Below are 22902 nucleotides of genomic sequence, written 5' to 3'. Positions count from 1 at the left end.
TCTGTCCTTCTCTGCCTGGTTTATTTCGCTTAGCATGACACCCTCAAGGTCCATCCACTTTCCTACAAATGGCCAGATTTCATTCTTTCTCATTGCCATGTAGTACTCCATTGTGTATATATACCACATCTTCTTGATCCACTCATCAGGTGATGGACATTTAGGCTCTTTCCATGATTTGGCTATTGTTGACATTGCTGCTATGAACATTGGGGTACATGTGCCCCTATGAATCGGCACTTCTGTATCTTCTGAATCCCTTGGGTAAGTCCCTAGCAGTGCTATTGCTGGGTCATAAGGGAGTTCTACTGATAGTTTTTTGAGGAACCTCCGCAGTTTTCCAGAGCGCCTGCCCCAGTTTACATTCCCACCAACAGTGTAAGAGGGTTCCTGCATCTCGCCTCCAGCATTGGCCTCGCGAATCCAGAATAGAATATTTTAGACACTTGCATTTTAAATTATGTTTACTGAATTTTTATAATTGAATCTTATGATTCCTATAGATCATGATTTGTTATTTGTTTCATGCACTGCTACGTTGCATTTATTAATACTTATGAGTTTTTCATATCAATATTTATCAATGAGTTTGTTCCATACTTTTTCTTATTTTTTTCTCAGATTTTGGTATTAGTTTTAGGTTCTCTGCATAAAAAATTAATAAATATCCCTTCTTTAGAATCTGGGACATGTTGTGTAGTATAGGAAAAGATCTCTTTGTTTTCAAGAATGCCTTTTGAAAAATTCACACTTAAAATCAGCCAGCCCTGGTGCCTTTTGGGATTTTACATAGGGTAGGTCTGGAGGGGCTTAGGGAAGATATGGACGTAACTCTTTTTAAATATTCATGCTTTCTTCCTTAGTTATTCATGTCAGATTTTTCTAATTCAAATTGCTTCAAAATTTCTTATTTTTGTCCCTAGGAAGTTAGCTATTTTCCCAGGTTTCAAATTAGTTCGCCTATGGTGAAAGTCAGGTATCATAGTGATCTTCCAGAACATATGAAAGTCTATTATATCTCAAAAATAAAAAGGTAACTTAATTAAAAAATAAGTGAAGGATCTGAATAAATAGTTATCCAAAGAATATATATAAATATCTGACAAACATTTGGAAAGATGCTCAAAATCATTATACATTAGGGAAATACAAATCAAAACCACAAAGAGATTCTTGACATACATTAGAATGGTTATAATAAAAAAAGACAATAAATATAGTGGCTTAGATGTAGAAAACTGGGAACTCTCATACATATTGCTAGTGAGAAGGTTAAAAAAATGCAGAGTTTTTTGAAAAATAGTTGGTTAGTTCCTCAAAAAGTTACAAACGGAGTTATCATATGACCCAGGAATTCCACACTTAGATATGTACCCAAGATAATTGAAAACATACGTTTAAAAAAATGTATACAAACGTTTATAGCAGTATTATTCATAATAGTAAAATAAAATGGAAGCAACACAAATATCCATCAACAAATGAATGGATAAACAAATTATGGTGTTTTCATATAATGGAATATTATTTAGCCATAAAAATGAAATACTGACTGCTACAGCATGGACAGATCTTGAAAGCCTTATGCTAAGTGAAAGAAGCAAGACAGTAAAGGCCACATACTGCATGATTCTACTTATATCAAATATTCAGAATAGAGATTTCCATAGAGATGGAAAGTAAATTAGTGGTTGCCTGGGGTTGATGGAGGAAAAATGGGGGGTGACTGCTAATGGGTATGCCTTTTCTTCTTGGAGTAATGGAAATGTTCTGGAATTGGATAATGGTGATAGTTGCACATTTCTGCTAGATAATTGAGCTGTATGTGTATATTTTAAAGTGGTGAATTTTGTGGTATTTAAATTATATGTCAATAAAATCTATTAGTGATATTAAGAACATAGAATCTTAGACCTGGGAGGCATTTTAGAAGTCATAAATTTCAAATGCAATCTAATATGAATGGTCTTGGAAATTTAGTTGAGGTATTTACTTCTCTAAACTGGAGTGTAGAGCCATTCAAGGGAGATGAATCACTCTTTGACCAGATTTAATGACTAGAAAAAGTTCTTTCTTATTGGCTTGAAATTTTCCTTAAATGATGTCCCAGTGATTCTTGTTCTGGTGTAATAAGCAAAACGGAGGAAATTTCTCTGCCACACACTCTTCCTTCACATATTTGAAGATGGATATCATGTCCCTCCTAAGTCTTTTTTTTTTTTTAAATGTTAATTTAGAGATGGGGCATTACTAGAGGTTTAATTTTGTGTCTTCCACTTTATTGTGTTTATTTAGTTTTTCTAAAATGACTACAAACATCATCTTTGTTATGTACTAGGAAGAAAAAGATACTGAAAAAATATGCCCTCCAAAATTGAGAGTGACTTGATCAGGAGATGGGACAATGTATCTGTTTAATTACTTGTTGCAGGCCTAATTTTGGTCAAAATTGTAAGAATTACAAATGTCAGCTGAGTCATGCTCCCACTCCCCTCCTTCCTTCAACCTCTTGATTGAAGGCCTTCCATGTTCTCTCACAAATATGTTCTTAGCTGGATTCATTCCTCAGTTGAAGGCACAGGGAGGCAGAAATTGAAGGCCCAAGCCCTACCCTCAATTGACTGAGAATCTATGCCCTCCAAAAATAACAGTTTCCCTTAATAACTTCTAGTTTTGCAAACATAGCAAAGAGTAGAGAAGTCTTCTTTTCATGTAGAAAACTAGGTTGAACAGAAATACAGGTTAACAGGGAACTTTAAAAAAATTCCACATGTCCAATGCAAGGAGTGAATGAATGTGGTTAGAATTAGGGAAGAGAAGAATGCCTGTTTCTTCTCCTTGCCCCAAATATGCTCCTTGGATAAACCTTCAGACTCAGAACACTGGGCAGATGGACCCTATGTTTGACCCAGTGTGTCTGAAATTAGGATTCTATCCCTCCCCTTACTGATTTATGATTGATAGAATAGCATGATGTTTAAAAATGAAGACTCTGCCAACTGACAGCCTGGATTTAAATCCCAGGTCCATGTCTCATTTTCCTCATCTGTGAGTGATTACAACTTTATGGGGGTTGCTCTGAGGATTAGAGCTAATCCACACATATGTATACACACAAATATATGTCAATCACACATATATGTATACATACAGAAAGAGAATGAAAGACACACAGAGACAGGGAAAGAGAGAGAGAGAGAGAAGAGAGAATACTTAAAGTAGTCCTGACACATAGTATGTGCCATATATATCTATGTAAATGTTAGCTACTGCCACTGCTATTGTTACAGGTAGTATGTTTGGGTCTAAATCTTCTAAATTCAGTGTATAATTTTACTTACAATATATCTCAACTTGGAAGCTAAATTTCCATTTATAGTTGAAAAACCTGCCTCTGTTAACTGATCATTGTTTTGGTTCAAACGATGCTCAGAGAGTCTGTTCACTCCCTACTTAATCCACCCATGGCTCCTGTTGACCTAGATTTGCTGTCTCTATAATTCCTCTTCCAGCTTTTGACAGCAAAGAGGCCACATTGCCAAGCTGAATAGGGCGTGATTCAATGAGGCAGCTATAAAACCTCAAAACCTCCCTAATCCATAGGGCAGTTCCTGACTGCTTTGGTTATCCCCAACCCCTCCTGCATAGGGGCTGCTGGAGCCTCATTTTCATGTCTCCACTCCATGGTCTTATAGGTGGGACTCTTACTTCTCTCTATTTCTTAAGGCTGGCAGCTCCAGGGGAGCACAGTGGAATGTCTCTTCTCTGCTTAACTGTGTTATATGTGCTTTGTGTTCTCAACCATGCCTGAGGTGAGTCATCCATTCATTCATTTGCTCAATTATTCATTCACTCACAAAGTCTTTACTGAAAACCTACCACATGCTGCACTTTGCAGGTAATGAAATGCAATTATGAATTAGACCAACATTGGCCCTGACCTCACATAGTGAGTAGGGTATATGGTATTGAAGATGGTATTGTCAAGTTTAACTCCCAGATTTTTTTTCCAATGCAATCTGATGAAAAAAGGAATTTAGGTAATTCTAGAGGAGAAAGATGTTAAGGGTGAGGTGGCAAATCAAATAAATTAATTTTAATCCTAATTTTATTTAACCAAATACATCCAAAGTATCATCTGAGCATATAGGAAATTCTACCATTTGTGACAATATAGATGGACTTTGAGGGCATTATGCTAAGTGGAATAAGCCAGAAGAGAAGACAAATACTGCATGATATTACTTATATGTGGAATCTTAAAAAAAAAAAAGGTCAAAATCATAGAAACAAGGAGTAAAAGAGTGGTTGCCAGGGGTTGGGGGCAGGTGGGGAAAATGGAGACAGGTTGGTAAGAGGGTACCAACTTTCAGCTGTAAGATGAATAAGGTCTGAGGATCCAATGTAAAATATGGTGACTATAGTTGATAGCATTATACTGTATAATTGAAATTTGCTAAAAGAGGGGCATCTGGCTGGCTGAGTTGGTAGAATATGTCACTCTTGAACTTGGGGTTATGGGTTTGAGCCCACGATGGATGTAGAGATTACTTAAATGAATAAAACTTAAGAAAAAAGAAATTTGCTGAGAGAGTAGAACTTGAATGTTCTCATACACACAGAAGTAAAAATGTAAACTGGTGGATATCTTAATTAACTAGATGATGGGAATCCTCTTACAATGTATGTATGTATCAAATCACAAGGTATATACTCTTTAAAGATCTTATAATTTCAATTATACCTCAATGACTGAAAAAACACTAATGAAAAATTGACACTTTTTCACACTATTCTAAATCAAGTGTATATTTTATACTTATAGCACATCTTAATTAGGATATTAAATTTTCATTTGCAGTTGAAAAGTTTAGGGTTGAAGAAGTAGATTCACATTCCTAAATTGTTCCAAATATAATTAAAAGTATGGCAAAAACCAAATTATCATTTAAAAAATATGAATATATTAAACTAAAAATTTAGTAACTGAATGGTACTATCTGCATTTCAAGTACTCAATAGCCATACATAGTAGCTACTGTATGCAAAAGTGCAGTTCTGTTGCTTAAGAGAGGGACATAGCCTGAAGAGTACTCAGTCTACCAATGGAATTTAACACCACAAGAATGAGTGGTATCACCCAGGAAGAGTATGCAGAAGGAAAAAAGATAGATGCTGGGTTATGTCCAAGGGCCTGCCTTTCTCCATGTTATTTCTGAGATTTCAGCCATGGTTTTTAATGGTTCATTGTCTTAGATTTGGGCATTCAATGAAGATTCTAGGGCATGTTTGTAAATGGGGCCACTGAGATTGTCATTGAGAGATAGATACCCTTTTGCTTCAATACAAGAGTATGTACATATTTGCTGAGCCCTCCTGATTCCTTGGATATTTGGGTTAACTTGGCATAAACTCCATCTCTTTGTCTGCAAAGGCCAGTGCTCTCCTGACATTCCTTTAGCTACACCATCTCCTTTAGTCTATAGGGTGAGTGTGGTCTCTGAATCACTTTAAGTCATCTGATCTGGAAACCCAGATCCTACACTGCTTTCTACAAAAACTCCTCTCATACCAAGTATTGTTGAATTTGGACACTTTAGTGATGACTGGTGTCAATGACAAAGTAGAAGGCTGTTAATGATTTATTTGGTTTCTCTCTTTCCCCTAACCCTTCCTTTCTTTTGCACTTCTCTCTTCTTCCTTGCTCAGGGACAAACACATTGCCTGGTTTTCCTGTAACAGCTTAGCAGCTTAAATTGGTTCTCAGTGTCTTTCTCTAAATCCTAAGTGTCTTATCAGACCTTTTCATCCAAAATAAACATAACAATAACTCTCTTAAAAAGAATTTAGGTGAATGAAATGATCTCTCCCTCATTACAGTTGTTTTCTGGGCCTTTTATTCTTCATCTCCTCCTGTATCATGGCTCATCTTTATGTTCCCTCCAGTGCCTGCTCACAGAATGTGGTCAGTTTATATTTGTTTAATAACTGCCCTTGTTTCCTACTTCCCATAAAACCTCTCTTCCAGAGGGAAGTTGAACTAATTTCTCCTTTGCCCATTTCATCCAGGCCACAGACAAAACCACAGCTCATTTGGTGGCTGAAGCTTACTGAAAGCTTCCTTTCCTCCTGATGCAGCCAGTTTATTTAATCACATGGCAGTGCTGGCTTGAGGGTAGCAAGAGTTGTTGGAACAGTGATTGCTTACCATTGGGGAATAAGGGCCTTGCCTTCAGGATTTAGCATGCTGTGGTCCAGGAAATTGAATTTTCAAGTCTACAGTCTTGCAATGAGTGTGATCAAGATGGGAGTACTGGCTGATTTTGAGCATCATCAGGAAACAAACAATTTGATTATTTGGGATGCATACTGAAGATTGAGAAAGAGATTAAAAATTTGTGTACCTTTATTTTTTTATTTGATCAAAATTTTATTTATTTTTGAGAGACAGAGAGAGACAGAACACATGTAGGAGAATGGCAGACACAAGATCCGATGTGGGCTCCAGGCTCTGAGCCATCAGCACAGAACCCAATGCAGGGCTCAAACCCATGAACTGTGAGATAATGACCCGAGCTGAAATTGGATGCTTAGCTGACTGAGCCACCCAGGTACACCCAAAATTTGTGTAGCTTTAATCTGTAAAAATCAGAGAAATGCCAGTGACCTATGGTGTCATCCTACAGGCAAAGCAAGGTGGAAGTTTGAGTTGCCAAAAAATTATTTTTTTTATTCATTTATTTATCCTTTCACTCATTCATTCACCAGGAAATTCCAGGTTAGCATTTACTGAGTGATTGATATGTATCAGGCACTATTATAAGCACCTTACTTGCATCAACTTATTTAATCCTCCAAATAACCCTATTAATCTGGCACTATAAGAAGTTAAATTGCTCAAGCTTGTATAGTTAGTAAAATGAGGGAGCCAGAATTTGAGCCAGGATGTCTGATTCCAGTATCTTTTTTATTTTACCACTAGATAGATAGGTGTGCAAGACTGGGTTCCTGTTCTCAGGGACTTTACATTCTAGTAGTGGAGACAACCAATAATCATGTAAGTAAAAATTAAACAGGAAATTGTATTTCAGATAATGAAGAAGGGTAGCATGATGAGATTAACTGGGAGGGCAGTGTGACCACTTTAGCTAGTTAGATAGACATTGTCACTCAGAAAAGATATTTGAGGCAACATGCAAATGATGGTGGGAAGCTAGGTACCTGAAGATCTGGAAGGAGAGTGTTTCAGTCAGAAGAAATAGCTAAAGCAAGTTCTTATTGTGCTTTTAGTAAGACTGTTGATGCCCTGCCCAGTTCCTCTTCCCTGGGCTAAGGGACCATCACCTAGCTACTGTGAGCATTGGCCACTATTTGCTCACAACTGCGGTTACTCTCAGTTGAAAGAAAATGCCTGAGATTATGTCCTTACCTGGGATTGGGCCACAGCCAATGGCTAATTAAAAAAAATTTTTTTTGATGTTTCTTTATTTTGAGAGAGAGACAGAGCAAAAGCCAGGAAGGGGCAGAGAGAGAGGGAGACACAGAATCCAAAGCAGGCTCCAGGCTCTGAGCTGTCAGCACACAGCCTGATGCTGGGCTTGAACCCACAAACTGGGAGATTATGACCTGAGCTGAAGTCAGATGCTCAACTGACTGGGCCACCCAGGCGCCCCAGCCAATAGCTGATTGATAGCATAGTACAAGATGCTGGCCTTTTGCCTCAAGTGGGGGCTGAAACTAGTGGAGTCTTTAGTGAAAATCACATGTTTGATTGGCTTCTTTCCATTCCATGTTCTGCTTTCTTGACTCTCTTGCAGTTTTGTCCTCAGATCCTTCACTCAATAAACCACATGCACAAGAATTCTTATCACAGACTATCCTGCTAAGAATCACAACCTAAGACAATGGGAAAAAGTCTGGTGTCATGGAAGGACAGCAAAAGAAACCAGTATGGTGGAAGCATAGTGACCAAGGGAGAGAGTCAGGACACAAATACATGGAGAAAAAAGGAACAACTGAAGGAAAACTATACAGCCTAGATAAAAAGCTTAGATTTCATTCAAAGGACAATGGGAAGCCTTTGGAAGGTAAGTTGGATGCTTAAACACTCTCTTCAGTTGCAGTGTGGAGAATGAATTCTGGGGTTGAGATCAGGCAGGAGCCTGGCTGGCCATTACTTGTAATGATTCTAGCCAAGAAATGATAGTATCTTGAATTTAAAAAGATTGTGGTGAAGGAGGTGAGTAGGGACTGGATTTCTGAGATATTCCAGACGTAGAGTTAGGACTTCCTGTTTAGTTCAGTATGGCAGAGTTAAGAAATCTAGGTTTAGCAGTCAGGCAAATGGCTAAGTGTGGTGGGAATAGTACTTGCTTGATCTTAAACCCTGGAAATTTTACAATGGGTTGTCTATTCTTAATTTTAGCTTCCTCACTGGCGAATGAATCTGAAAGCAGACACTTAAATTAAAATGATACACAATGATCATTAGGGGAAAGTAATGGAATCATTCAATTATGTTTTTCTCCATGAAGGCTTCCCTTTAATTGTTCCTAACTAAGGGTGTTTACTCCGTGCTCCTCCTATTTCTTTAGCCGTTATGGTATGGTTTTGATCAGATACTTCTTATAAGATGGGAGGACCAATTCCATAGCTCCGTACTTTCTTCTGGGCAGCCCGCTTTGTTCATGGCTTACTGCCATAGCAATGGCCTTGATCAAACAAAGGTCAATGAGCCACACAGCACCAGGGAGGGCAGAACTTCATTTCCTGCTTGCTCTCAGTTCCAAGCGGATATGAGTGGGAAAGAAAGTGTAGAGTGACTGTTTGTGTGAGAATGATTATCTTTCCCTTAAGAGAGCCTCCTGGAATATGGAATAGATTAGGATACTCAGAAGCTGTGAATGCTACAGATCATGCCCAGAGGGGTGGTGAGTATCCCAAGGGCCCAGGCCTCCCTGATTTCAGGGAGAGGCCTGGAATTAGCAGGAGGCCCTTGATGAGGAGTCTAGGCTCCTGGTGGAGGAAAAGAGCTTTTCTTCATTCTCCTTTGTTCAAAAGAGAGCCTGTTTTTCCCCCCTCTAGTAGGAGAGTGAGACACATGCATAGCCAAAATTTTATTAACTCTTCTTAACTTTCTTAACCCAGGGAGAGAAATGTTAGTATTGGTGTCTTTCAGGAGAGTATCATTCACAAAGTTCCTTGGGATTTGAGGATGCCATAATTAGGAATGCAGATCTATGTACTCACATTAAAAAGAAAAGTGAGTCTTAACCAGACAGTTTCTTAACAGACCCACAAATAATTGGAGGGACAGAGTCCACATGGATCATTTAATTGATGGAAATAAAGCATTTGCAGTATGAACAATAAGTGGAAAAGAGGTCACAGCTTTTCCTGATTCACTGTGTCCAAGCCACACGCCCCCATCACTTCCTGCTTCATGAATGCCATTGCGCCTTGACTTGTAGCCAAATAAGTACTTAATTTTCTATCTCTAGATGTGCAAGCAAAATTTGCCTAATTTTTGGTTATGTCTCTATATGTTATGAGTGTCTTTCACAGTGTAGACTTCAGGAGGACCAAGAGGCAACATTCAGTGCCAAGCACAGAAGTAGGTACAACTTTACTGCTTTGAGTCCAGATCTAGCCTTTTGGGCCTTGTTATATATCTCATAATCTTCCTCCAGCCAGGTAAAATCACATTTTGCTTCTATCTGCAGGCCATCTGGGTCTCGGTCTGCCACTAGTTCCTGTTCCCAGCAAGAATCATATAAAAATCGTCCTCAAGAGTTATGCAAAAAGGTTCCTCCTGTGACATTGATTCTGTTCTAGTTAACCTGATCCTTGAGGAGTGAGTGAGCCACTCTTAGAAGCATGTCAGGCAAGTGGCTGGAGGTGTTTAGCATGTGTAGGAGATGTGGCCTGGAATTTGGGAGAGAGAGAGAAATAGAGGCATACCATTGGGAAATACATAGTAAGGATAGAAGCCAATGAGAATCATTATGGGATAAATATAGACAGTGCAGTAAAGAGAGAATAGGCCAACACTGGTATTTCTTAGAATAATATCTAGTCAGTGATGGACAAAGAATAGTGTAAAAACACAAGAACACTTCAAATTAGTGGCAGGAAAAGTTGGAGGCAAAACGACATTACAGAAACCAAAGAAGAGAAAGGTTCATCTTGAGAGGCCAGAGTGCTACTGGGAATGCAAGCAGAGGGGCAGTGAACTGAGTCCTTGGATTTTGTTGGATCTTTGAGAAGACAATTTCAAAATATAGAAAAAAAAGAAGAACTAAAATGCATGAGACTGAGGAACAGGCCGCCCTTTTATGTGATGCCTTCTAACTTTTGTGCTTGATGATATTCAGACAATATCGTGTTTTATTGAGAAATAAAAAGAGGAAGCAGAAGACTAGGAGGGAGACAGTAGAAAATGGTAAGGCTAGAGATTGGAATGTGGATCTAGAGTGGGTGTTTTTGGTGTTTGTGTGTTTATTTCTTTGTGTGTGAGAAGGTTTGCACATGTGTTGAGGAATTGGACAAATAGCAATTGGAGAGGCAAAACCAGATCATAGTCATGGGAAGGAGGCCCCAGCCTGTTAGGAGGCAGGTGAAGGGGTTAACCTGTCTATGTAGGGAAAGTTCCTCCAAGATGGGCGGGAAGGAAAAAAAGTTTGGGTGATGATCCAAAGAAAACTTAAGGAGTTTGGGAGGAAACTTGTGGGAGTTCTCATCAGATGTTCTCAATTTTCCCAGGGAAGTAGGTGGAGAGGTCATCTTTAAGAGTAAAGGGCAGGGGAGGAAATAGTCCTGGAGGAGAATGAAGGCAGTGGGGAAGACTGTGGTGGTGAATTCCATGGCAGGGAGAACACCGTGGGTGATTAAAAGGGTTGTAGCCAGGCACCAAGCCCAGCTACCAGGGTCTACCTTCTTTGCTTACTCTGTTTCAGCCCCCTTTGGCTCTGATGCTGACAAGGGCCAGGAGAGCCTTTACTTGCTCAGAGATTTATTGAATTGGGGGAGATAGTAACGGGGAAAAACTTTGAATTGCTTTAAAATAGCCAGGAAGACTTTATGGAGGAGGAGAAAATTTACAAGGGTTTGATCTGAGAACATAGAGAAAGTTGGAGGAATAATAAGATATCGGATGGTCCTCTCTGGAAACATATCCTTTGGTTTTTGGGGGAGAAAGGAGGAGAAGCAATTATTTCCCAGTGGGTTACCCAAGTTCCTCTTGTTCCTTCATAGTTTCACTGCCAGAAGTTGGTTTGTAACCCATTTTAGCCACATTACCACATCTTACCTCTGATAAATGATGGATTGGGGATTTTTCAGGTTATGTGTGTTTTTCAGCCATCAGCATTATGATTGACGGAATATTTTCATAGCAATAAGAATACTTTAATGCTGTCTCCAAGCCAGGAGTAAAAGTTTTATTTAAAGTCTTTTAAATACATTCTTATCCATGATTTTGACCTTCAGTTTGTAGAGACTTCCTTATTTTTTTTACAGTGTTAGTGAAGAATGTCTCAGTCTGGAAACCCAATGGACATATCTTCCTCAAATTACACACTGAAAATAGTGGTCTCCATAGGTATATGATTGTGGCTCTGTACATCTTAGTTTGTTAACTTGAATCTGCTGCAGAGAAGCCTCAAGGTGGAGTATTCAAAAATACCTAGTGATGTTTAATTTACTGATAACTAAACTGAAACAATTGGACCTGGTTGTATAATTTGCAGGTCCAAGTGCAAAATGAAAATGTGGGGTCTTTGTTTAAAAATTATTGAGAATTTCAAGATGGCAGAAGTGGAGAATTAAACCAAGTGTGCTCCTTGTAAGCATGGGGTCCCTGTGTCACTACATGTCACATTCCATGATGCTTGTCCTGGAGACAATCCAAAAGCAGTAACACAAGTTGCAGACATCTCACCAACTTTTCCCATCTTGTGTCACTCACTACTGAGCTTTAGTTTCGGATATTTGGTATAAACTCTGAGCTATGTTCTCCTTTAACTATCTTTTTTTGTGTAAAAATTGGATGAGGCCAACACATGACTATTAGGATCTGTTGCCCTGTGATCATCCTGGGGACCTAGATCTGGAGCTAGGAATAGGATAGTGTGGTGTACAGACCTGGGTGCAGGTCAACTTGGGAGGCATATTCCAGTATGGGATCACATGTTGGCTCCTAAGTAATTTTAATTTTTTTTCTAGAAGTGACTATTTTTTTTTCAGAATTTCCTATGAAGTATTATCCTCTTGTTTCTCGGAAAACAAAAATTTGGCAGCCAAAGTTTTTAGTTTAAGTTAGAACAGTCTTGTCAGAAAAAAATAACCCATTTTGCCATTGGGCATAAGGTTCCAACTGGAAGCAAATATATGTCTAGTTTGTGATCTTTTTTCACAGTAGAAACCCCCTGCACTTCTCTTCTTTCTGATGGAGAATATTTTAAGCCCTGACTATAAAGTTTTGATTTCAGTGATGAACAGTCTGATAAATCTCATCTAACATAAGAGGTTTAGAGTGGGAGAAGAACTCTCCATCCACGAGAGTTTTTGTAGTTGCTCTAGGAAATATATCAGGGATGTCCCATCAGAGTGATAATGAAGTGGCAGAGATTTGAGATTCCAGTTAGACCATGGGTTAGAAACTGTGAAGTCTGCTAAAAATTAGATGCAAACAACTATGCAAGTTCAGAATCAGTAGGTCAGAAGCCAAAGAAAGGAAAGAGAATTGGCAGAGAAGGGCAACTCAATCCCTGGAGGGTATAACAGAGAGGTGCTGGAAGGTTCAGACAAATAGCATCTGGGGAGTGTGATAGGAACAGGGAAGGGAGGACATGGAGGAGGACAGAGTGAAAAGGCTAGCCCTGTAAATGCTTTGATTACCAAGGCAACTTGTTCAACATTTCCTTATATTTCCTCTAAAGTATGCGGAGTCTAGTTGCCAAGCAGAGGTGGTAACTCTTGGCTGAAATGGGAATGGTGGGAGGCAGAGCTAGAGGAGGTTCTGTAGAAAAGAGCAAAAAACATATAACTATGTAGTCCTCTTGCTCTGAGGAGGAAATCTTTGCATTTTCTATTTTGGGCCTGATAAAAACACTCTTCAGGAGCAAATACCATTTATTCTATTTTTGTCCTTTTATTCTATAGCATATGAAAGCATTATCATGCCCTCCTTCTCCACCCCTTATTTTATTAAGGGGCATAATTTTATTATGGAGGCATAATATAGATACAGTAAAATACACAAATTTGAAGACTAAGCTTGATGAATTTCTGTGTGTATATACCCATATAACCACCATGTGGATCAAGGTAGAGAACATTTCTATTCCTCCAGAAGCTTCATCAGAACCCTGTTCCTTGTCAATACCTACCCCTCTCAAAAAATTAGAGAGAGCCCCTGTTCTGACCCCATCCCTATGTAGTAGTTCTGATTTCCTTGAACTTCATTTAGATGGACTCAGAGAGTATGCCTTCTTTTGTGCCTGACTTATTCTATTCACCATTATGTCTGGAAATTCATCTGTGTTATTGTGAGCATTGCTGAGTAGTATTCCCTTGTATGACTTTTCCAAGATTTCTCTATTTGTTCTCCTGCTGATGGGCATTTATATTGTTTCCATTTTGGGGGTATATGAATAAAATTCATAAGAGCTTTTTTTTATGTCTGTGTGAGTGTGTGTATGTGTGTGTGTATGTATGTATGTATATATGTTGTCATGTCTCTTGATGCCCTCCTTTTCAAGTTTATATATTTATTTTGGGAGAGGTGGAGGAAGGAAGAGAGAGGAGGAGAGAGAATTCCAAGCAGATCCCTTGCTGACAGCATATAGCCCAACACAGGGATCAATCTCACAAATTGTGAGATCCATGACCTGAGCTGAAATCAAGAGTCAGACAATTAACTGAACGAGCCACCCAGGCACCCCCTGATGCCCTCTTTTTTAAACACTTTAAAAAAAATTGGCATCCAGGGTATGATTCTGTCTTTATTCTCTTCCTTTTTCACGGAATTCTTCTGATGCTTTCTGCTCTTTCCTCCCTGCTTCCTCAACTTCTAAATGTTGGGCTTTCCTACCCAATCAGGTCAGGTCTTGGCCCTCGTCGTCTAGACTCACGTACTGGCAAGTCTCCTTCAGTCTCATGACTTTCAGTACCATCTATGTCCTCAAAATGCCCACATTTATATTTTTGACCTAAGATCTCTAAATTAAACTCCCTACTGAATTATTCAAATGTGTTTTTGTTCGTTTTTCTTTCTTTTTTTTCTTAGTATCCCTACTTCTATATTTAATGGACATCTCAAACTTTATAGGACAAACACTGGCTTCCCTCATGATCTGTTCTACCCCTGGTATGCCTCATTTCTGTGGCAAATCTATTCTCCCAGGGGCTGAAGTTAAATTATGGGAGCAGTCATTGATTCTTCTGTTTTTCTCCCACTTTACATCCAATTCACCAGAAAATTCCATGGGAGCTACCCTCAAATTGTATCTCAAATCCAAACATTTCACCATATCCACTGCCATCTCCCAAGACTGATACCTTGCTTCAGCCATTGTCCCATTATAGTCTTTCTTCTCAAAGAAGCCAGGATGATCCTTTTTAAAGCATAAGCCAGACCATGTCATTTATCTACTTGGAATCCTTCAAAGGCATCACATCTTATCCATAGTGAAAGTCAAGTCTCTTACTGTGGCTTATAAGGCCCTACCTGTTTCTGACCCTCCCCTTTATGCTTTCTCTTCCCATACTTTCCCCTTACTCACTCTGCTCCAGCTACATTGGTTTCCCTCACATTCTTTGAATAAGCCAAGCAAATTCCCACCTTGAGAACTTTGTTCTTGCAAAGAGCTTTTTCCTCTCCCTGAATGATATTCCCCCAGATACTTGCATAGATTACTCCTTTCCCTCATCCAGAGTCTTTCAATTATCATTTGATTATGGAAGATTCCTCTGATAACCTTCTTTAAAGCTGTAACTCCTTCTCACTCCATGCCATATTGGAAGGATGTATGTTGACTTATTTATTTGTTTATATCATGTCTTTTATAAAGAGTTCCTTAGAAAGAGTTATCCATTATCTGTAAAAACAAATGATTTAAAGAAGCATACTTTTCTCTCAAATTAAGTTATAATTTCAAGGAGATTACATTTATTTTTATCTACCACAATGCTCAGTCTATTGATGTTAATGCTTTTTGATTGAATTTGTAGGTTTTGTTGAATCATAGACAAAACTAATACCTTAATCAAAACTGCTGTGGAAAGTTGGTGAAGTTACTAAGGGGATTTTTTTTTTTTTACCATATACTTGTCATATAATCTTGGGAAAGTGGGTTGCTGACACTTTCTGAGTCTCAGTTTCCAAATATGTAAAGTAAGGGGCATAATTTTTAAATATTTCCCTCAAAGAGGAATTCAGCATGAATCAAAAACTTAAAGCAGACTATCTGGCATTTGGAGATACAAACACCTTTTTGGAAAACATTTATTTAGATGTTACATAAAAGCATATATAAACCGTAAGATGTAGTACAAAGTATGATTTTAAAGTATTAAGGTATTGAGTAATTGTAATGTTGGACATCTCTATCTGTGGATGTCTCTGTTTATACATGGGCTTTACTCAGTCATTCTAATAGTGTGTGTCTGGGTGCAATGTAGTTATTACATGAAGTCTCCACTTTTCTGGAACCTTCTTTTACATGCCTCTGTTCTTCGCAAAGTGATTGTTAACTTCCAGGTGGCCTCCCATTCTGACTCCGGCAATGGGCCAATTTCTTGATTCTATCTCACAGTGTAACTTCCAAAGTAAATGTCTATTAAGCCTTTGTGTAAACATTCCAGGCCTGTAGCAAAATCAACTGAACATAAATCACCCAAGGAAAGGGGTGTAGGAGAATGTGTAAGTTTGAAAAATGAAATAATACAGTGCAGTTTCATTGTGGATCTCTGGCCTCAGTTACCTCCACTAAGACTTTCTCTGGTCTACATCACCATTCATTCTCAGAGGTGGTAGTTTTCAGTTACTCCAGTGGGCTCTGCCCAAATATAGAGAAAGTAAGTTCTTCTTATATAAAGATGTAAAGATGCCTATTTACAAATGTGCTAAACTGGTGTTCTAAAATTTTTTTTTAATTCATTTTTGAGAGACAGAGTCAGAAAGTGAGCAGGGTAGGGGCAGAGAGAGAGGGAGACACAGAATCTGAAACAGGCTCCAGGTTCTGAGCTGTCAGCACAGTGCCTGACATAGGGCTTGAACCCACAAAATGTGAGATCATGACCTGAGCTGAAGTCAGATGCTCAGCTGAGCCACCCAAGTGCCCCTAAACTGGTGTCCTAAATAAAAACTAGATTCATCTCCTCATCACTAATTCTATTTTGTTCTTGTTCAGAGGGTTGGCTGGAAATCAAAGAGAGTGGTTGTGATAAGTTTGGTTGTTTTGCTTTGGTATTCCTTCCTTCTTTAGAAATGGATGGTGGATAAAAGTTCTTGATTTTACAAATTGATTTTGGATTTTTTTCCCTTGAAAAGAAGGATAATAAGATGAAATGAAACCTCTGCCTTGAGGGGCAAAGGGGGAGTAAAGGGCAGGTATTTGACAAAAGAAACTTGGTTTGAGTCCTGCCTTGAGGGGCTCAGGTGTGCATTATGTCTTTCAAATGTTAGCTTGCCAACTTGACAATAGTTGCTCCAAACTTTACTTTTCCTAATAATATGACCCAGAAGCATATATCTGAAGTTACTCCTATGGAGAGAGGTCACCCCATTTGAAGATAGACATTTTCAAATAGGTTTGCAGATTTTTCAGAGTAGAACATTTCACCTCAGAGTATGCTTTCTTTCCCACATATCTAGCAAGATCTAAAACAAATGTCATGGTGTCTTAAAATGCCTTTTATTTTAGTAATTAAAATATGTTGTCAATCCTACTCTTTCTTTCTATTGGAAACCAATGTAGGAGAAAAGAGCTCACCAAAAGGGATTTTATGCTATGTAGGGATGTCATAAAGCTTGATAAGCTTTGGAAAGACCTGGAAAGATGATTCATTATCCTTCTCTAGAAGGTAATTTAGAATATGTTCTCCTTGACTGGGATTTTTGATTCTGTCTGAATGCACAGATGGTCAAAGAACCTGAACACTTGCATTGTATCCCTTAGTCACTGATGTCATTGCCTCTCATATTCCTTTGGCCACTTACAGATGGATTTAGTATATGCTGATGTCTTTCTACATCTTTAAGCCTGGATGCATCTGGTCTGCAAGGCTGCCCCTCCTACACATGGAGCTGCCTGGAAGTCTTTGCTACATGATTGCTGCCCCAAAACTGCCCTCAACAATGAGGGATGGAATTGGTGGATAAATTCCCCAGCTGCCTCCGCCCTCAGAGGGACAATTCTACAGTATATGGTATGTTCCTTGAAATCACTTAGAGGGTCCCCAGCTGCCTCCGCCCTCAGAGGGACAATTCTACAGTATATGGTATGTTCCTTGAAATCACTTAGAGCGTCCCCAGTGGAACTGTACTAGTTGCCCACAGTGGTAACCTGTTTGAGAACACACCCTTAATTATTTCCTTTCTTTCCCTGCCTCTACTGATATACTTCATCTCCTATGTAAACTACTTGTACCCAAATATTTGTCTCAAGGTCTGCTTCTGAGGAAATCCAAACCAAGACAGTATCTGACCTCCTCATTTAGGGAATTGGTTTGATTAAGCATGGAATCTGTCAAGCCTTTATTCCTTCAGTTATAATAGTTTGATGATGATGATGATAATTATAATTATTTAGCACTCACTGTGTACCAGGCATAGTTCCAAATACATACATACGTATGTATGTATGTATATATAATGTGTGTGTGTGTGTGTGTGTGTGTGTGTGTGTGTAAAAGTTAACTCTATGATGTGTGTATCATGACTATTCACATTTTACAGATAAGAGCTCAGCTGTCACAAAGCCAGTAAGTTTTCCAGCTGGGATTCAAACTCAGGCATCCACAACTAGCATTCTTAACTACTAAAGCCATCCTGCCTACTCCTTTGAGAACTAAATAAAATAATGGACATGAGGGTTGCTAAAAAAAAAAGAATTCTATATAAATGAGAAGGATGATTGTAAGTAAAACCTTCCTAACCTTATCTTTTTACAACTCCTGCATGTTGAGAGAATTTTTTAGCAAAAATAGAGGCTAGCTCCACATTCACACCAGTCACTGAAAGCTGCTTACAAACCAAGTAGCTTGATGAATTCAATCTAAAAGAATATTTGATTCCATTTTCCAAGTACTGTTTTTTTTTTACAGTATCATCATGAAATATGTTGTCAAGATTAAGGAGGTTTCACTGCAATGGATTGTAAGAGCACTGGAGCAGCTGATACACTGAGGTGCCATTAAAAATTCTATCACCACTGAAGGATACTCTCAATGCAGGCAAGATTGCTTTGGGTGTGTGTTCCAATTTAGGTGCCAAAAATGCGAAGAGTTGAAGAAAAGACAGGAGAGGGTAGAGCCACTTCCTCTGTATGCTTTGCTGAGTTAGAGGGGAGACAGAAAAACAACAAGAAATGCTCATTTCTTCTCTTGGGATCTTTTAAGGACCTCCCACATGAACAGGATGGTTAAGCTTTGCTTTGATAAAGGATGACTTGCTGTTGAAAAGTCTTGCAGCAAAATACAAGTCCAGTTCTGTATAGCTCTTGAGTAGCTGCTGGGTTCAGTGTTGGGGAGAAGGGATAGAGAAGGTTGGAACAGATAGAGAAGCTTTCTAGCTGAAAGCTTCACTGCTAGGACAGCGCTGACATGAGTAGTTCAGAACTATGAGCAAAGCAGAAGCAAAAATACATTCTGTTTCTTCTTGACTGTCTTCAAGTAGGCTGTTTCTAGAGGGGCATAGAGGCGGTCATGATGTGGCAGGCAAAATTGAAGGCCTGGGAAAACTGTGTAGGTGTTGCAAAGGCACAGAGATGGGGAAAATAAATTCAGGATGCTGAAACTTTCCACAGCTCTCAATATTTAAGTCATGGGTACAGTCAATGATGGAGTTGACTTTGGTTCACTTGGTGCTTTAGTTAACTGTCTCCAGACTTGGCACACTGCCACCCATCCAAGGCAGATGGGGAAATAAACACCATTAGCACGTTGGTAAGTGTTTGTTTTCCTTTGGCATTAGGGCTAAAAAAATAAAGTGGGGAGGGTATTAGGCCTTGGAATAAGCCTTTAAAAGGTTTCCCCTTTTGGTTCTTTTATGATTGTCTATTTATAACAGCAACAATCACAACAGAGAAAAAAAAGACTTCAGTCACCCCTGGGACACATTTGATAAAATTACATTTAAGTACTTTTTATTTATGAGCAAGAAGCATTATCTTTTATAATGACTTTAAACCAGTGAGGGGAAGTTGTGTATAAACCAAGGTGTTGCTGTGGCCTGTTGTCTTTTTTGAATCCCTGGAAAGGATCACCAAGAAGGATGCTCTAGATAACACTGTCTAGATAAAACTGCCAGGCAGTTTGCACTAGAGGAAAGAGGCCTTTCTGAAGTCCATTAAAGATGATTCATTACTATTGGTCATAAACATGTTGTGTTTTATTACTTAAATGCATAAATCATACATTGACAGGTAGTTGTATGTGAATACTATTTTAGACCCTGGGAGGACTAGAGAGGTACAAGATGTGATTATTATTCCCAAGGGAAGTCCAAGTTAATTAGGGAGGCAAGACTATCATGTGTGCAATAGTTGAAAACTACACAAAAGCAAGTGATTAAATAATGAGTTATGAAATGCAGGCTGCAAGTGTTGTGATTCTCTCAGTTTTGACACAAGAGGTATCATGGAAGGGAGCAAAGATTGAGACAGGTCTGGAGGAACTGGTACAATCTGAACAGGATGAGGAGTTGTGGAGAGGCCATTCTAGGTTAGAAGAATGGCATACATAAAATCACAGAGATGGCAATGCATATGTATGTCTGTGACACTTAAATATAGCAGCCTGCTAATTGGGAGTGTTTGGGCAAATGAAGGGTAAGCAATGAAATGAGAGAGAACAGTGTCAATGTGGGGGACAGGATTTACGTGTTCCAGAATTATGCATTCACCTCTCAACTCTACTACAAATCTAAACTAGATCATTCTGTTTTGTCCATTTGCTCATTGTCATTTTGTTTAAGGAGTAATTTGTGTACATAATACTATATTAGGTGACATGATTTTAGTTTAGGTTTCCCCAGAGAAAAACCCTGATACAAGAAATCCAGGATGAGTAGTTAATTGGGAGGTGATCCTAAAAATCTGTAGTAGGGGTGTAGAAAGTGAGACAGGGAGGTAAAGGGAGTCAATATGGTCAGTATATTTACCAATGTGGGCAACTGGAGCTTAATCCTGCTGTGAAACTCTGGAACTCAGTGTACACTATTTGTCAAATGTTTTTGCTTGGGAGTTGAGGGTATTTATACACCAATTTCCTTCAGTCATTGGCCAAGGCCTGCTTTGAGGGCACTGGGTCCTTCACACTTTTATTCTAGGAGAAAAGTCCACAAGTAGATGTTCCAGATGTTTGCAATAGGCAATCTTGGTCCTAATATGGCAGTTAGATTGGAAGTTGGAGTCCTGTGTCTTAGCTTGGGCTGCTAGGTGGCCTACAAAAAATGATAATTTATTTCTCACTGTTCTGGGGGTTGGAGGTCTGAGATCAGAGTGCTGGTATGGCTGTGTTTTGATGAAAGCCCTTTCCCAGTTTGCAGACTGCTGACTTCTAATTGTATTCTCACATGGTAGAGAGCAAAGAGTTCTCTGCATTTCCCTTTATAAGGACACTAATCCATTCATGATGGTCCATCTTGATGACCTAATACTTCTCAAAGGCCCCACCTCCAAATACCATCACATTGGGATTTGGGTTTTAATATATGAATTTTGGGAGGTCACAAACCTCAGCACAAATTCAGTCCATTGTACTATATACGACTGATCTCTAATGAAGGACAAGCTACCCTGGGATATTGAAAAAGTCTGACTAGCCATTCTTTACCTTTTCTTTTTTCTTTCTAAATGGTCTTCTCTTGCACAGCAAACTGGAAAGGACAAATGTGTAGTTTGTTACGTGAATGGAAGCATGAGGGAGAGTTTTAGTTATAATAGGACTCCCAACTTATCTGGTTTACTTCTAGTTCAATGACTTTCCAACACAGGCTGTGAGGGAGATTATTAATTATGATAATGACTCAAATCTGAAGGAGCCAGAGCAGGGATTCTGGATTGGGCCCTGGATTTTCAGTGGGCTGAGATCACGTTTCAGTTTCACAGGGAATCCAAAGTGGCCTTATTAAAATTTAGCAAACAAACAAAATATGCACACACATACACCCACACCCACCCCCCCACACACACCCTGCTACCACCACACACATCTCTTCCTCTAGCCTCCATGTCACATAGCATTTCCATAGGCTAGATAGGAAATATAAATTCAGTCAGGGATTTAACGTAGTTATTTTTTTTCTCCATCTGCAATAACACTCTATGCCAGTTGGGTTATGATCCAGTGGGAGAGAGATCAATTAATGGGAAACCACCATAGAGAAAGCATTTAAAAACAACATTCTTTCTTTCTTACTAAATTCTAATTTTTTAAATTTGCTTTGGGTTTTGTTCTGTTAATAAAGAGCAGAAAAGAAATAAGAAAGGAAAACCAAACAACATTTTGTTTTTCCATAGGTCTTTGTGGAATCCTGGAATTAGAAGAAGTCTTGAAAGACCATTCTGATGGTATTGGCTTTCCATCAATATTTGTGAAGTTGAATTAAAAAGTATTCAATATGAGAAATAGACAGAAAATATGCAAAGGGATTAAGCTCCCTCAATAATCTGGTATTTTCCTGTTCATTGATCCATCCATCTATCCATTCATCCATCATCTTCTTACCATTAGGAAGTTCTTGCCATTAGTGCTAGTTGCTTTTCAGTAAATGAAGAGGAAAAATCTTAATGTATTATAAGAATTAGTGTGACTTAGGTTATTTATATCATCTCTTTCTGATGAGGGTTTGTGTCTGGGTGTCTCATTTAGTATTTTTCCCCCAGATAATTTCTATTTCCCCTTTGTAATCTAAGGTCATGTTTTCTAAGAAAAAAATATTTTGACATGGATGAATAATTTTACATATAAGCACATATTTGTGTATGTCTACATACATTTTCTCACATACATACAACCTATCTCTAGAGATTACTCAAGACATGTTGGTTTTCAGAAGGAAAGGTAACTGGATAATTAGGACTCAATGACAGAGGATCAATTTCATGAACTTTTATATATTTTTTAAATACTTTTAGAATTTTTAGCAATTGGTTAGGCTATTTAAAAAAGAATTGTTTGAAAAGTTACCTTCCTTTACCCCACCCAGTTATTTTCCATCTTAATACCTGATAATATTTTCTTCACATCATATATCTTTATCTGAAATTTTTGATCCTTTGCTTACTTCTCTAATATCCTTCCTATACTGTAGACCCTTTGAGAGCAGTGACTGTGTCTGTATTTCTGACTGTTCCGGTGTCAGCACCTGGAGCTATGAAGGATGAAGTATCCAACTTCCCACGGGTTGAGTGGGAAGGCAACGTGGGGATAGATGGCATGTGGTATGGACAAAGGGCTCCTGTAGCAAAGATGGACTCCTCTAAGAGCCCATGTAGGGTTCTCAGTGGAAATCATAACTCTATAATCTTTGAACCCTCCAACAAAGACAGCCTTTTATTGCCACCATTATCACAACTGAAGACCAAAGATGCAATGGGAGAAAAACCAGAAATCAGGAAACAAAAATAAACTGAAGTCCTTGCCATTTCATGTGTAGTTTCTGGTGTTAACATATTC

The 22902-nt window shown here is 38.7% G+C and overlaps 1 long non-coding RNA gene across 3 annotated transcripts; it reads left to right on the top strand.

The window, feature by feature from the left end:
• Positions 1–3727: 3727 nt before the first annotated feature.
• Positions 3728–21870, top strand: LOC115275145. 3 transcript variants are annotated; one of them, XR_003901404.1, is made up of 5 exons: positions 6986–7057; positions 7818–8087; positions 17224–17430; positions 18328–18471; positions 21744–21870. It is a non-coding gene; the product is annotated as an uncharacterized LOC115275145 (long non-coding RNA). The 3 variants fall into 3 exon arrangements; XR_003901405.1 differs by lacking the exons at positions 6986–7057; positions 7818–8087 and adding an exon at positions 3728–3812; XR_003901406.1 differs by lacking the exons at positions 6986–7057; positions 7818–8087; positions 17224–17430 and adding an exon at positions 17458–17502.
• Positions 21871–22902: the final 1032 nt, after the last annotated feature.

The sequence above is a fragment of the Suricata suricatta genome, chromosome 12 (genome assembly GCF_006229205.1).
Source record: "Suricata suricatta isolate VVHF042 chromosome 12, meerkat_22Aug2017_6uvM2_HiC, whole genome shotgun sequence".
NCBI lineage: Eukaryota > Metazoa > Chordata > Mammalia > Carnivora > Herpestidae > Suricata > Suricata suricatta.
The sequence above is the reverse complement of the archived record's forward strand: the minus strand, read 5'-3'. Positions and strand labels throughout refer to the sequence as shown.